The 17,279-nt window shown below is 39.9% G+C and overlaps 1 protein-coding gene across 1 annotated transcript in view; it reads left to right on the plus strand.

The window, feature by feature from the left end:
• LOC104676241 (astrotactin-2) overlaps positions 1-17,279 on the plus strand; it is an 809,378-nt gene that overhangs the window by 743,423 nt on the left and 48,676 nt on the right. The gene's annotated exons all lie outside the window — the stretch shown is intronic.

Below are 17,279 nucleotides of genomic sequence, written 5' to 3' on the forward strand. Positions count from 1 at the left end.
CTGCAGGGGTGAGCTTTCCTCTGAGAACCTGGGGCCTTAGCGACACGTAATCCAGTGTTCCGTCCCCTTTGTGCAGATGAAGAAACCGAGACCCATGGGCGAAAGGGACCTGCTCAAGTTCACTCAGTAAGTCAGGAGATAAGCCAGAATGCGTATCTGACTCCAGTCTAAATGTCTACCCTTTCACAAAACCTAGCCTCCAGGGTAGTCCTCAACAAAGCGTTGGCACCTTGCTGAATCTGTTTTTCCATCTGAGAAATGGGCCAATGGAAGAATCAAACTTCCATTCTGGGAAGGTCGAGAACCGGGACTCCCTAGGAAGGGCAGTGCTTTGGCCCCATGTCCTGTGCTCTGATAGAGCGCTGCACTAGAGACAAGTTTATCCATGAACCCATTGCTCTGTAAAGGAATGTTTTGCCTACTCAGCTGGGAGGCCGACAGCAGAGGCAGACATGGGGAGTACACGCTGCAGCCCCTGTCCCTGCAGGCTGAAGGTACCCGGGAATCCAAACCAAGTGTAGTTTTGGGGAGTCAGAGGTGAAGGTGGAGGAGTCTTACCAGTTGGGAGGTGACCTGGCCTGAGATTTGAGGGAATCTGGGGCACTAGGCATCTGGCAAGGACGAGGTCTGATACAGGACTGACTGGCCATGACCTGCACTCTCCGAAGTAGTTTGGGGCCAATCACCTACTCTCCAAGGTGATTATACTGTACAGCTTAGGAGCACAAAGGAGTTTGAAGTAGGATGGACTTGGATTTGAAATTCCTCTTAGCTATGTGACCCTGCATGATGATAAAACAGTAACCGAAAACAATAATTAACATCTTTGAACACTTGCTGTCTGGCTACAGCTGAGGACTTCAGGTGCATAGCTCACTAAATCCTCATAAGGACCTCATGAGATAAGGCAGCTCATGGTTAACCTACACCTGTTGTGTAACCTAGGTGGTTACACAACAAGGCCACCTGTGCCTAAGTATTGGAGCCCAGATTTGTACCCAATTCTATCTGAGAACCCACTCTTAACCTTGTTTACTCTTTCTCCCCATTTTCTAAATTTCTAAGTGAAGTTTGCCAAGAAGATAAACCAAGATTATGGTAGTTTGCACTTAATGATAACTATATTTGAAAAATTGTAATTAGCAGGTAGGGGATAAGGGAGAGGCGGTGCCAAATGATTTCTCACTTAGACCAGTTAGGGAGACTTCGCACTTGTTTTTATTTTTTATTTTTTTCCTGAAAACCAGAGTTATCAGCCCAAAGTATAAATTTAGGACTGTTCATAGTCTTACACATATACATGTTGTATATGTATGTATATGTATCAATACAGACATAATGATGTTTCCCTAATTACACAGGAGTATTAAAAATACTCCTGGGGATCTAACTCAAGCAAGTGTTTTGAAAAGAAAAAAAAAACTCTCTTCTCCCTTTAAAAAAAAAAGTGTTTGACTCTTCTTTAATGTTTAAGTTACTTACCAGTTAAATGAATTACTATACCTCCCACAAACTCTTACAGTAGAATAAGCATTCTAGGAAATGCACTCATTTTTATCTTATAGCTTGACATATCCTGGCACAATATTAGAATTTCTCTTACACAGAGGCATTTAAAAAATAATGTTTGTGGAGTGCTTTAAACACTCTTTATTCAGCATTTTAAAGTAACAGATTTTTATTTAACACTTAAATCACCTGTATCAGTGGAACCACACAAGGGGTTTACTTTGCCCGCTGCCTAGACAGAGCTGATTCATCAAGACGGGGGAATTGCAATAGAGAAAGAGTAATTCACGCAGAGTCGGCTGTGCAGGAGACCGGAGTTTTATGATTACTCAAGTCAGTCTCCCTGAGCATTTGGGGAACAGAATTTTTAAGGATAACTTAGTGGGTCAGGGGAAACCAGTGATCCAGGAGTGCTGATTGGTCAGGGATGAAATCATAGGGAGTCGAAGCTCTAGGAGTCGAAGCTGCCTACTTGGAGTAAGTCAGTTCCTGAGTGGGGGGGCCACAAGATCAGATGAGTGAGTTTATTGACCTGGGTGGTGCCAGCTGATCCATCAAGTGCAGGGTCTGCAAAATATCTCAAGCACTGATCTTAGAAGCAGTTTAGGGAGGGTCAGCATCTTGTAACCTCCAGCTGCAACTCCTAAACCACAATTTCTAATCTTGTGGCTAATGTTAGTCCTACAAAGGCAATCTAGTCCCCAGGCAAGAAGGAGGTCTGCTTTGGGATAGGGTTGTCATCATCTTTGTTTAAACTATAAACTGCAAATTAAATTTCTCCCAAAGTTAGTTCAGCCTATGCCCAGGAATGAATAAGGACAACTTGGAGGTTAGAAGCAAGATGGAGTCAGTTAAGTTAGATCTCTTTCACTGTCTCAATCATAATTTTGCATAGGCAGTTTCAGTCCCTCAGTTTGGGTTTTGTAACACCTTAATCTTAAAGTGTAGGGTATGAATATGGGAAAAGGCTATTGATTGCTCTGGCTTCTTCTTGCTGACAGGCAACATAGTGAGAATGGGAGTGAACCCCAAGGTGAGAAGAGTGGGACCACTTTGCAAGTATCTGACCGACTCATGCAGGTCTGGCTGGGCTTCCAAGGCTTGCATGGCAAAATCATTAGTGCTCTCATCTATAGTTTTAGTACAGTATTTAGGTGAACAGCCTACTATAAGGTAAATAACGAGTCCTAGGATGAGGAGTACAATTCTCAATTTTAAAAGCAAAGATTTGAAAGCATTAGTTTGGGGACTTCTAACCCACAAATAATTTAGGATTTAGTCAGAATTGTGCAAAAAACTCAAGGACAGCTAACAACAGCTAATAATAGGTTTCCTTGTGAAGTGTAATTTTTCTCTCTCCAGACCCCATTTTTATTAAAAACAAATCATGATAGAACTGATTTGTTTATAGAAATATACTTTAGTCTTACTATACTTGGCCTGATTATTTGCATAAAGTACAGCAAGAATAATTATTTTTCACTTAGGGTCTTCTTTGTTTAAATTGGCTTTGCTGGAACTCTGTTCCATGAGAAATCTCAGATAAGAGTTTTTAAAAGCCAAGCTCATCCATGGGTTTTTACCCTCAAATACCTATGAGTTGGGTAAATTCCTGTCTTCTCAAGATCCCAAGGTAGCTCACAGGTCAGGAACCTTGTGCGGGGACTGTATAGACAAGGTATGAGGTTAGATTCCCCAAGGGGCTTTAATTGGCTGTATACATTAACTTTGATTCTTTGAAGGAAGCATGCCATTCCAGTGAAAGCCTTGGTAAAATAACCAGTTTCTCCAATTGTGTCCTGTTACAAGAGAAAACAGATTCTTATTATACTTATGCAATTAACTGTACTGACATAAATTCAGAATACTTACAAATAGTTTCCATATTCAGGAGAAATCAGGTAAAGAGAAACAAATATGCTCTAAAATTTTTTCACAGAAGTATTTTTTACTCACTTGTTAAAAGTTGCAGATAACTCTAAAGAAATATGCTGTCTTGAGTGAAAATGAAAGGATTAGCAATGTTTAACACATCAGCTATCTATGAGAATCCTAGAAGTTTCATTTTTTCCTCTATTCCAATAAAACAATTTTTAAAGTTATCTGAGACCTGCACTTAGAGTGCTATATCTGATTATAAACTGCCTTTTGAAAAGGACAAAAGGAAGACAAAATGTCTGTGGATGACAAAAGTCTATAGCCACTATTAAGGCTACAATTGACTAGGAATCTTGGTTACTTCTGTGGCATACAATAATTTTATTTAACAGTTATAATATTAATAATGTACTCTAAATCATATCAGAATTAAAGAAGTGTCCCATATTTTTTGGAATGCATACTAATAACATATTTATGGAAATATAGTCCAAAGAAAATCAAACACTATTCAACCTTCAGTTTGAAAGTTTTTCCTTCATTCTGATGTCACAGTCTCCAGAGTTTTTAATCAGAAACCTGCATTTAAGAGTGCCTGTTAAATTTTATAGCTGATTATAAAACTATCTGTTAAAGAGGATCAAAACGAGACAACAATAGTATATGGATGACAAAAACATTTTAGGGCAGCCACACTTGAAGACACAATTGACAAGGGAATTTGTTACCTCTGTAGCACACAGTCATTTAACATAATAATTATAATTATTACTGATAACATATACTAAGTCATATTAGAATTATAGGAGTTTTACATAATTTCAGAACACACGCCAATAACACATTTACACAAATGTTCCAAAGAAAGCCAAATATCATTTCATATTTGCCAGTGCTTCTTGTATGAGTTTCATATGAAATAAGCCAAATGTCATTTTAGGACTTCAGAGGATTTAATATCTAAAAGATTAGGTTAGAAAGAGACATAATTTATAATTTGATTTTGGAAAGTTTGTCAAATAGCAAAGGTTTAAAACACTGGATATTATAAAATAGAATCCCAGGTCACCATAAGTCATCCATTTGGCCAAAATGATAACCATAACTAATTCATTTGGCCAAAATGATAACTTCAAAAATTTTTAAAAAGAAAAACCTTTGCTCTGATAGAGAAGACTTAACTTTCCAAGTAAGACCCAATAAAGATAGCATGAGGCTGACTGAATTTGTCTGTTTTCTGTCTTCCCTTTATATCCCTGCCATTTACCCAGAGGGTAAAACTCTTTCCTTATCTTTTAACATTACATAAAAATCATCTTCAAAAGAGAAAACCAGATTTCATGTTTCCATTAGTGCATCTTTAATGTTAAAACCAGTTTTTTAAGTAAAATTTTATATCCAGTTTTAATTAGTTTGATCGTAAGGTAAGATTTTCATAAACTGTTTCGAACCCTTTACAATTTTCTATCAAACAGATCAATTTTCTAAGAAAACCTTGTTATTTGGACATATGGGCCCAGATTCTGGCCCCACATCAGTATGATTTTAATGTTTTAACCTATGGAAAAATGCTCAATAATTTCTTTCAAATCTTAGCCAACTTGTTTTTACCCACAGAATGTTTTTTTTTTTTACAAGATCAACCCTTTATAAGCCCTTTTCACTTTGCTTAAACCTTCAATTTTGTTCTGTTACACTTTTAGGTTAAGGCAATCTTTAAAACCCTCTGAACTAGACAAAATTACATTCCTTTTAACAAAAGCCATACCTTATAATCTTTTACCAAAAACACATCCCCTACACACCTTGTATGTAAAACTGTTTCTCCAGTGGTCTCAATAACATGTTACAATGTTAACTCTTAGCAACTTTTATTTGTAGTGAAAAACCTGGTAAGTAAGTGATTTTAATTATGTACTGGGGTGGAGCCTAGGACATCAGATAGAAGTGATGATAAGGTCTGACTCTTTTTATCATAGCTGGTGGGCATGGCTCTTCATTTGTCTCCAGGCCTCATCTATAATCTAATGCCCCAAAATAGGTAAGTTGAACACTTTTCAAAAGTCAAGGAAACAGTTTGACCTTAAAGCATTTAACAAATCTGATATCTGACCTTAATTTATACAAATGTCTACATTTTTAAGACATTTTATTTTACCAATAATTTTTAAAACTGTCTTTATTTCCAAAAGATTACTGAAGTCTTGTGAACAAAAAGGCATTAAAGTTTCTATTTTTTCTGATAAAATATTTGATTTAAGCGCTTATTTTTCTAAGCCAATTAATCAGAGCTCTTTTATATGTAAACATACACACATATAAATAGATAGACAGAAGCTTCAGCACTTGTAATATTTTTCATTTGCCAGTTTATTAATTGGATTACTAGCTTCAGGATGGAGTCCTTGGAGGAACAGGGCCAGGAAAGCATTCCTTTCTAGGGTTAAATAGGCAGCAAATAAGCAGGTGAAGGCAAAGACAGACCCCAAAAATTAAGGGTGCCATTTTATACTGGATCCTGGGTCCCCAAAGGGAGGGAAATACTACGGGAGAAGACAGTACAGTGCTTCTACCCTGCATTTCACTGCAAGGCAACCCAAAGCCAGTCAGCCCATTTTGTAATCAGCCCATCTCTCACGTGAGTCTCATCTCCCAGTAGGGGGTGGGGATGTTTCCTTATCTTCCAGGTGGCCAATAGCGTGCTTCTATGATCCAAGTGTGCAAAAAGTCAAGTATCCCTCCATAAGTGCTATTAGCCATTCCTTAAAATATATTTCCTACCTAGTTGTTACACACCACAACTCTCTCATATTGCCAAGTAATTTCTGATATCCCCCAAACTCAAAACTGTCAGATAATACAATGCAAAACAGAACAGAGCGTTTGATTTTGAGACGGATCCATCCACTTTTAATTCCTGGGTTTTAATGAAGGAAACGGAGAATTTTTTCCAAAACGGAGTCTGTGGCTCCTCCTCTGTCTTTCCCAAGGAGGCCCAGGCTATCAGAAGTTATCTTAGGGCCTCTTATGTATGCTTTAAGAGTGGCAAGACAAAAAAAATGGAGATAAATAATTCAGTATGCTGAGAAGGAAAAAAACCTTTTTCCAGAAAAGCATGTTCCAAGAAGAGAAAAACATAAAGGCCTTTTAAATATATCCATAGCTTGTTTATCCACTTTTTTTTTTTTTTTTTTTTTTTTTGAGACGGAGTCTCGCTCTGTCGCCCGGGCTGGAGTGCAGTGGCCGGATCTCAGCTCACTGCAAGCTCCGCCTCCCGGGTTTACGCCATTCTCCTGCCTCAGCCTCCCCAGTAGCTGGGACTACAGGCGCCCACCACCTCCGCTGGCTAGCTTTTTGTATTTTTTAGTAGAGACGGGGTTTCACCATGTTAGCCAGGATGGTCTCGATCTCCTGACCTCGTGATCCGCCCGTCTCGACCTCCCAAAGTGCTGGGATTACAGGCTTGAGCCACCGCGCCGGGCCAGCAGTGGAACTTTTTACAGCCACATGGGTTAGCATGAGGGAACAGAATCTGTTTATCCACTTTTAATTAAGCTGAGTTTTAACCATAGTGCTCTTTAAAAATAAATCATTTCAAATTTCTTATTACCTGGCTTTAGCCATGCCAAGCAGCCAATATTTCTAGCTTCTAAACTTTACCAAAGGTAACTTCCTAGGTGCTTCAAAGACATGGTATGGTAGTTTCTTTTTTTACAGGATTTAGAATCTCCACAAGGTAGTTCAGATAAAGGAAAACTCAAGAGAGGAAATCAGAAACTACCATGGGGGGAGGCGGGGAACCTCAGTAAATGGCAATGTAACACTAATAACAAACCAGAAAGAAACCATTCCAGAAACCAACAATTGAACCCAGGCCACCACTTTCAAAAGATAAAGCCTTGGCTACTGAGCTATTCAGTACTGAGCAATTTCTATTGCTTTTCCTAGAAGGAGTCTAGAGAAGCCAATTTCAAGCTTGCAAGACTTTTAACTGCTCAAGAAAAATTTTTATGGCTAACTATGACATTAGCCTACAAATGTCTGTCCTCTGGATGGTACAAACCAAAAGAAAGTATCCCCACATGGTCACAAGGTTGAGCTCTTAAGGACACAAAACAAGACAGAGGAATTTTATACTGTATTGGTTTCAGGGACCCATAGCAAAGTTTATAACTGACCAACCTGCCAAACTGGCTTGAAAAGCAGGCTTATAAGGATCCTAAATCCACATTCTATCCTGTGATACCCCTCTCTCCACTACAGAACACAGAAAGACAAATTCTTAGCACAAAGTACACCAGATTTGCTACAGCCTAAGACTAGTCTCACAAATCCTTTTTTCTATTAATCAAACCCTGGCAGGGGAGACAAGTAGTTTACTGTTTTCCCAGACAGAGAATGAGAGAGAGAGAGAGAGAGAAAGAGAGAAAGAAATCTGGCTGGTAAGAATTTCTTACCCTTTTTGCTGGCATACCAGGTTTCCAGGTTCCTTTTCTCTGCAGCTTCTGGAAGAACGGAGTGGCTTCTGATGACCCTGTTCTCTTGTGCTATAGCTGTGGGGTTCAAGCCACTTTACAAGAGAAAATCACCCTTTACTGTTTTGTGGAACCAAAGACAAGATTCTTAGTTTGCAAATGCTGCCCACAGGCTGCATGGAGGACCGAATTAACATTTTTCATCCCAGCAAAATACATATAACAAAACAGATATTAGTCACCTTGTTCAGCACCCAATATCAACCTGGCAAAGCTCAAACTTTTTCCCTGTTGGTCCCTGTTGTCTTTGATCCACTCCAGGTGGGAAGGGATGACCTCTAAATGGTAATTCACAATGGGGTCTCTGGGCAAGGCCAAGAGCAGATTGTCACCCTGAGACAGGCCTGTTGAGCTTTCTTTAGGGCTCACCAAATGTAACTAGACAAATAATGAGGGTTCTCTGAGTTAAGCCTGCTGGACTTCCACCAGCAATTCCTTCTGAGATCCCCTCCACATATACAAACACACACAAAGACATGACAGACAGAAGGCCTTCCAAATCAGATCCCTGACCAAGAACTCCAAGAGTATCCCTTCCAAACTATCCTCCTATTCTCCATCTGAGAATCCTCTTTGAAATCCTCCTGAATGAGAAGTCTCCCAAACCAAGACTCTTCCTACTAGTTAGAAAGAACTAACCAAGAACCCTCACAAGGAGCCAAACAGACACCCTGCAATGGGGATACAGACACAGACACACCATGGTGGAGTTGTAAACAGACTCCCTGCATTGGGGCTACAGACACCCTGCCGTAGGGCTACACACCAGTTGGGAGAAGGAAGGAGGTATTGGAAGCACCTAGGATAGTCACCAATCCAAACACCCTGCAATGGAGCTACAGACTGACACCCTGTGATAGGACTACAGTTAAGGGACATCTCCCTAGGATTATTTCTCCATTGCAATTAAATCCTTGCACACTGGATCAGCAGTACCCCACCAATAGAGTATCAGAGTCAGCCCCAGTCCAAAAGAACTAGGCAGCCACTTGGGCTGGCCTCTGGATCCATTGCTGGAGGGTGGGGGTCACTGAACCATGAGCAGGTAGCCACACGGGCAATCCTGGACAAGCCCCCAAATTTGTAACTGCCCAAGGGGTTCACCTTGCCCACTGCCTAGACAGAGCCAATTCATCAAGACAGGGGAATTGCAATGGAGAAACAGTAATTCAAGCAGAGCTTGCTGCTGTGTGGAAGACCAGAGTTTTATTACTACTCAAATCAGTCTCCCTGAGCATTTGGGGAGCAGAGTTTTTAAGGATTACTTGGTGGGTGAGGAAAGCCAGTGAGACAGGAAGGCTGATTGGTCAGGGATGAAATCATAGGGAGTTGAAGCTGTCTCCTTGCACTGAGTCAGTTCCTGAGTCAGGGGCCACAAGATCAGATGAGCCAGTTTATGTAGGGGATTGGTCAGGGTGGTTGGAGAAATTATAAAAATTATAAAGATAGTTACAAGAGATAGACACAAACCTTCTTGGAAGGCCGAGGAGGTTGCATAGCTTCAGTAAAAGATTTGGCTGAAGACAGCCTAGTCCTCTTTACCTTTAGTTGATAGCAAAAAAACAAATAACAAGAGAATGTGGGGAGTTTATCTAAATAGCTTGTTTACTCTCATTGTCCTAAAACCAACCTTTGATTATTCACGGGCAGGATGGCTCGCTCCTGGGGAGGGCGACCAGATTAACTGCCCACAGGTGTGTTGATTCAAAGCCTTTGTCATTAGATCTGTGCTGAATAAATGCTGGCACGGCCAGCTAGTAAAGGTGCACAGCTGCCACAACTGTCTGTGTGGCCCGGCCCTGTAGCTGCTCTTTCAATGAGTATCGCTGTCTGAGTATGTTATTCATCTGTCATGCAACTGGGGTCTGTGGGTTAGAACCTGGCAAGTTTATTCATTTGGGTGGTGCCAGCTGATCCATCAAGTGCAGGGTCTGAAAAATATCTCGAGCACTGATCTCAGGAGCAGTTTAGGGTCAGCATTTTGTAACCTCCAGCTACATGACTCCTAAACCATAATTTCTGATCTGCGGCTAATATTAGTCCTACAAAGGCAATCTAGTTCCCAGGTAAGAAGGAGGTCTGCTTCGGAAAGGGCTGTTACCATTTTTGTTTAAACTAGAAACTACAAACTAAGTTTATCCCAAAGTTAGTTCAGCCTATGCCCAGGAATGAACAAGGACAGCATGGAGGTGAGAAGCAAGATGGAGTCAGTTAAGTTAGATCTCTTTCACTATCTCAGTCATAGTTTTGCAAAGGTGGCTTCATCAGTTTGCTAAGGTTGCAGTAATAGAGTACCACAATCTAGGTGGCTTAAATGAAAAATTTATTCTTCCACAGTTTTGGAGCATAGAAGACACAAATTAAGGTGTCATCAGGGCCATGTTCTCTCCAAAACTTCTAGAGAAAGATTATTCCTTGCCTCTTCCAACTTCTGGTGGCCCCAGCCATTTTTTTGCATCATGTGAGCATAACTTCAATCCCTACCTCCTCATGGCATTTTCCTCTGTATGTATGTGTACACATTCTTTTAAAGCCATCTGTCATATTGGATTAAGGACCTGCCCCACTCAAGGATGACATCATTTTAACCAGTTACAACTAAAATCACCCCATTTGCAAATAAAGTCACATTCTGATGTACTGGAGATTAGGCTTTCAATATATTTTGGGGGACACAATTCCACTGATAACACCACCCTAGGAGCTTAATATTGTTTTCTTCATTTATAAAGAAGATCTCTAGTTTTCTTTCATTGTCTTTAAAATAGGGATAACAGTAGTTAACACAGGATTGTTGGGAGCAAGATGAGATATTATGTAACTGGTGAATGATATCCAGGTTTTTGGTGTCATGAACAAAGAATTGGACAAAACCCACAAACAAAGCAAGGAAGGAATGAATGGATTTATTGGAAATGAAAGTACACTCCACAGTGTGGGAGAAGCCCCAAGCATAGGGACCAGAATTTTGCGGAGTTTAAATACCCTCTAGATGATTCCATTGGTTACTTGGGTATACGCTCTATGTAAATGAAGAGGATGAAGTAAAATTACAAGTTATTTACTTGGCCTATGGCCTACCTACAGAGAGGATATTTCCTGTCATAGCTTAAGTGGGAATCAGCCTTATGTTCCCTGCCCCAAGACCCTGTTTTCCTGTCTCAATTGGATGTAAAACATGTAGCGCTTTGCCTAATGTGTAGTAATGTTCATTATATTGCATCTGTTATTATTAATAATATAAAATAAGTTTGCTTATTAAGGACACCATTGTCTAGAAAAAGTGAGGGCTTTGTAATCAGACAGAACCCCAACACCACCCAGCTGGAAAGGTATTTTAGGGAAGAGATGAAAAGATAATTTGAAATAATTATTGGTATCTTTTTGCAACTGACAAGTTCTATAACTTTGGGCAACTAACTTAACCTCTCTGTACTTTGCTTCCCTCTTCCGCAAGATGGAGGATAATAGTAGTCATCTACCACACAGAAATGTGAGTGTTTGATGACTTAATAAATCCAAAAGGCACCACCTGGTAAAGAATAAGTGCTCTGTGGATGTTAGCTGTTAATACAATCATTATTACTGTTATTATTGTTATTACTATTCTCAACACAATAGTCTCATTTTCTTCTCTCATTAGCAACTGAATTCTGAGAAGGAAAAGAATATAGGAGAGAAAATGTAAGGAGTTAAAACTCCCATACAACCTGACAAATATGTCTGAGTCTAGAAGTTTATAATTACTAGATTTTTTTTTTTTTTTATGAGACAAGATCTCATTCTGTCACCCAGGCTGGAGTGCAGTGGCATGATTGCAGCCTTGACCTCCCTGGCTCAAGTGATCCTCCCACCTCAGCCCCCCAAGTAGCTGGGACTACAGGCTCATGCCACCACACCTAGGTAATTTATTGTAGATATGGGGTTTCACTATGTTGCCCAGGCTGTTCTTGAACTCCTGAACTCAAGCCATCCTCCTACCTCAGCCTCCCAAAGTGCTAGGATTACAGGTATGAGTCACTGTGCCCAGCACTAGAATTTTTATGAAATAATATAAAATTTTATGTGTTACTTATCAGTCATTATACAACAAATTACCTCCAAAACTTTGTCACTTGAAACAACACACTTTTTTTTCTCTCACAGTTTCTGTGAGTGAGGAATCCAAGCACAGGTTATCTGGTTTCTCTCCTTCACAGTGTCTTACAAAACTGCAATCAAGTTAATGGCAGGAGGTGTGGTCTCATCTGAAGGCTGAAATGGGGAAGTAGCAATTTCCAAGATGACATATGTATTTTCATGAGATTCAGTTCCTTAAGGATGGTTGGACCAAAGTCCTCAGTTCCTTGCTGACTTTTTGCTGGAGACTGCCCTCCATCCTTTGCCACATGAACCTCTTCATTACTCATTCGTTGTTTTTAAAGCCAGCAAGAGGGAGTCTAATACAATGGAAGTTACACCTTTTGTAACCTAATCACAGAAGTGACATCCTCTCAATACTGTCATATTCTGTTGGTTGGGAGCAAGGAACTCAAGTGGAGATGGTTATAACAGGTGGTAAATATGAGGAGGGGGGATTGTTGAGGGCCATTTTAGAGTTGTTCCCCGCCCCCAAATTGCTCTCTCTTCATCTCTTTTTCTTTCCTCCCTCCTTTTCTTATTATCTGTTGGTCTACTTAGTTCTACTTTTTGCTGAAACTCTGATTCTATCTCCATATGATGTGATGTACTCGGCCCCAAATTTTTCAGTCTAGCCTATACCTGATACTTGGTAAGTGCTCAATAGATGTTTGAATTCAATTTAAATTTAAAGCATAAAAGAGCATTTTAAAAGAGTCAATTTTATCAACCAGCTTAATATAATCATGATGTTGGTTATATTTATCTAATTGTAAACATTTACTAAGTTCCTCTTACTCTGTTAATACATATCTATAATAATTCTAGGTATTCAAAAACTTTCTTTTCTAATAAATATAAATTTTGGCATTTTATTTACTTAATATGAAAAATGTTTGAAATAATTTTTTACTGGCCTTTATAATTGTCAAACTGGCCACCTAAGAGTTTGTCAAGTTGACAGACCCAACTTTGAACATTGAACAGGCTCAAATAAGATTGTAAAAATGTCCTTGTGCAGATCATTTTTTTTCCTTTCTAGTTTATTTCCTTGGGTTGATAATGGAAACAACTGGTCCAGAATTTTGAAGCTTTATTTTAATATCATATACATTCATGTTCATTGACCAGACCCAATTTGTAACGGTTTGAACTTGTATGGATAGTCAGAGGTCAGAAATAATAATGTTATTGCCCAGAGAAAATTCCCTATGGAGTGCTAACAACCTCAACTCAACTCAATGCTCAATGAGGGCTGCTGGGAAAATTTTTCATAGGCGTAATTTCTGCCAGGCCCTGAATCTCAGCCCCAGTCCCAGATCTCCTGCTCCTCTTTGCTCCAGTATTTCAGCCAGCTTTCCTCTTTATAGTTGCTACCATTAATCACTCCATCAAGTGGCATCTGTAAGACTGCTGGGCCACAGACAAAGAGACAGTCTCCTTTACCCAACCCCTCACCTCCACCCAACATATTATTTTCATGTCACTGCTTATCTATTCTTCTGTTTTATTTTGAAGAATAGGAAAATGTTATTGCTTTTTAAAAATACAATACATAAGCCTGGGCGCAGTGACTTATGCCTGTAATCCCAGCACTTTGGGAGGCCGAGCTCCCCTGACCCAGCCATTCAGTCAGACTTGACCGGCCCTCCTACCTGCTGCCCTTGTGGACTGTTTATCCAGGGGGATTGTCATCATGATCATCATCATATCATCATCATGGTGATTACTAGCATTTATTGATTCCTTCCCATGTTCTAAGTACTTACATAATTTGACAGTACTAGTTGTTATAAACAATAAACCCTTAAATCTCAGTGGCTTAATACAATTAAGGTTTTTGTGTTTGTTTGTTCAGTGTCCCAAATAGATGTTTTTGATTGATGGGTGGCTTTATGAGAAGTAGTGCAGGCTGGGCGTTGTGGCTTATGCCTGTAATCCCAACACTTTGGGAGGCCAAGGCAGGTGGATCACTTGAGGTCAGGAGTTCAAGACCAGCCTGGCCAAGATGGTGAAACCCTGTCTCTACTAAAAATACAAAAATTAGCTGGGTGTGGTGGCATGTGCCTGTAATCCCAGCTACTTGGGAGGCTGAGGCAGAGAATTGCTTGAACCTGGGAGGCAGAGGTTGCAGTGAGCCAAAATCGCACCACTGCCCTCCAGACTGGGTGACAGAGCAAGGCTCTGTCTCAAACAAACAAACAAACAAAAACAAAACAAAACAAAAAAAAAACAATACATAAGAAATCATTGATAAGCTGGATTTCATTGAAATGAAAAACTTCTGCTCCATGAAAGACAATGTCAAGATAATGAGAATACAAGCCAAAGACTGGGAGAAAGTATTTGCAAAAGACACATCCAATAAAGGACTGTTATCCAAAATATATAAAGAGCTCTTAAAACTCAACAATAAGAAAACAGCCCAATTAAAAACATGGGCTGAAGACTTTAATATACATGTCACCAAAGAAGATAGACATGGCAGATAAGCATATGAAAAGATGCTGCACATCAAGTGCTGACAAAGATTCAGAGCCACAGGAACTCTCATTCATTGCTGGTAGGAATGCAAAATGTGCAGCCACTTTGGAAGGTGGTTTGGCAGTTTCTTACAAAACATTACAAATGTACTGTTTTGTTTGTTTGTTTGTTTGTTTTTTAGATAACAACTTTTATTGAAGTTTAGAGTAGCAGCATAGGTCCCGCTGTCTGTAGACCAGGGCTACTGCATAGGCAGTGTGTCCAAGGTAGCAGCCCTGCAGATGTATTTATACCCACTTTTAATTACATGAAAATTAAGGGGTGGTTTATGCAGAAATTCCTAGGATAAGGGTAACTTCTGGTTCATGGGATCGTTGCCATGGAAAAGGATGGTAACCTTTAGGTGTTGCCATGGCAATTGTGAACTGACATGGCACACTGGTGGGCATGTCTTGTGGAAAATGGCTTCTGCCTGACCCTGTTTTAGCTAGTCCTCAGTCTGGTCCAGTGTCTGAATCCACACCTCCAGAGCTGAGTCTCACCTCCTACCTCAATGGCACTTTGGTGGGCACTTCTTATGGAAAGCTGCTTCTGCCCTAGCCCTGTTTTAGCTAGTCCTCAATCTGGTCTGATGCCTGAGTCTCTGCCTCTGGGGTTGAGTCTCACCTCCTACCTCCCTGTTTTCACTGACTGGCACACTAAGTCATTTCTAGCCCACTAAGCCCAGCCATCCTTACATCTGTCCTAGCAAAATACTGCATTCCTTTCATGTCCCTTAAATCATAGTCTTACCATGTAATCTTGCAATTGTGCTCCTTGGTATTTGTCCAAAGGAGTTGAAAACATATATCCACACAAAAACTTGCACATGGATATTTATAGCAGCTTTATTCATAATTGCCCAAACTTTAGAGCAACCAATATGTCCTTCATAGGTGAGTGGATAAATAGCTTGTGGTTCATCCAGGCAATGTACTACATTGAGCAATAAAAAGAAATGAGCTTCTAAACCGTGAAAATACATGGAGGAAGCTTAAATGCGTATTAGTAAGTAAAAGAAGGCAGCCGGCTGCTGTGGCTCATGCCTATAATCCCAGCACTTTGGGAGGCCGGGGTGGGTGGATCACCTGAGGTCAGGAGTTCAAGGCCAGCCTGTCCAACATGGGTGAAACCCCATCTCTGCAAAAATACAAAAATTAGCTGGGCATGATGGTGGGTGCCTGTAATCCCAGCTATCCAGGAGGCTGAGGTGGGAGAATCACTTGAACCTGGGGGGCAGAGGTTGCAGTGACTCAAGATTGTGCCACTGCACTCTAGCCTGGGTGACAGAGTGAGACTGTCTCAAAAAAAAAAAAAAAAAAAAAAAAAAAAAAAAAAAAAGTCAATCTGAAATCTACATACTGTATGATTCCCACTGTATGACATTCTGGAAAAAGTAAAACTGTGAAGAATAAAGATTCCAGGAGTTTCCAGGTCTCCAGGAGTTGGGAGCAGGGGACATGGATGAATAGGTGGAGCACATGGTATTTTTAGGGCAGTGAAAATACTCTGCATGGTACTACAGTGGTAGATACATGTCATTATACATTTATACAAACCCATAGAATATTCAACACCAGCACTGATTACTATGATAAATTATGGACTTCACGTGGTTATGGTATGTAAGTGTACGTTCATCAGTTGTAACAAATGTACCACTCTGTTGGGGATGTTGATAACAGGGGAAGCTATGTGGCAGGTGGGTGGTGGGGGCACGAAAATAGAGAAATTTTCTGTGCCTTCATTTCAATTTTTCTGTGAACCTAAAGGTGTTCTAAAAATAGTCTTTAAAAAACAATACAAGTGAGCACACATTTACAAGAAAGAATCAAAACAGTACATAATGTAGAATATGAAAAATCTCCCCTCATTCTATTTCCGAGCAATAATTTTCCTTTTCAATTTTGTGTAATCTGGCAGCCGTCTTTTCTCAATGTTTTATTAAGGAAGATTTTAAGTATACACAAGGAGAGAAAATGGTATAATAAATCTCTATGTATTCATCACCTAGCAATAATTGTTGTCAATATTTTGCCAACTTTGCTTCAGCTATTGGTTATCTGCAATTTGTTTTTTTGTTGCTAGAGTCTTTTAAAGCAAATCGCAGATACAGCATTATATTATTCCTTCTGTAAATATCCCAGTGTATATTGCAAGCAGATAGTTATTTTTGTTAACATAAGCTCAACATCATTATCACATCTAGCATTTTATATTCAAATTACCTCAACTGCTTCAAAAATATCTTTCATAGTCTGTATATTTAAATACGGATCAAGGCCAGGTGTGGTGGTTCATGCCTGTAATCCCAGCACTCTGGGAGGCTGAGGTGGGTGGATCGCTTGAGGTCAGGAGTTCAAGACCAGCCTGGCCAACATGGTGAAACCCTGTCTCTATTAAAAATATGAAAATTAGCCAGGAGTGGTGGTGCACACCTGTAGTCCCAGCTACTTGGGAGGCTGAGGCAGGAGAATAGCTTGAACATGGGAGGCAGAAGTTGCAGTGAGCCAAGATCATGCCTCTACATCCCAGACTGGGTGACAGAGCAAGACTCTGTCTCAAAAAAAAAAAAAAAAAAAAAAAAGAATAAATAAATGCATATAAAAATATAAATAAATAATATGGATCAAAATGTCTATATGGTGTTCTTTTAATCTATAATAGTTCCACACTTTAATTTTGCCCATGCTGTTATTTGTTGAAGATGTCGGC

The sequence above is a fragment of the Rhinopithecus roxellana genome, chromosome 16 (assembly GCF_007565055.1).
Source record: "Rhinopithecus roxellana isolate Shanxi Qingling chromosome 16, ASM756505v1, whole genome shotgun sequence".
Lineage (NCBI taxonomy): Eukaryota > Metazoa > Chordata > Mammalia > Primates > Cercopithecidae > Rhinopithecus > Rhinopithecus roxellana.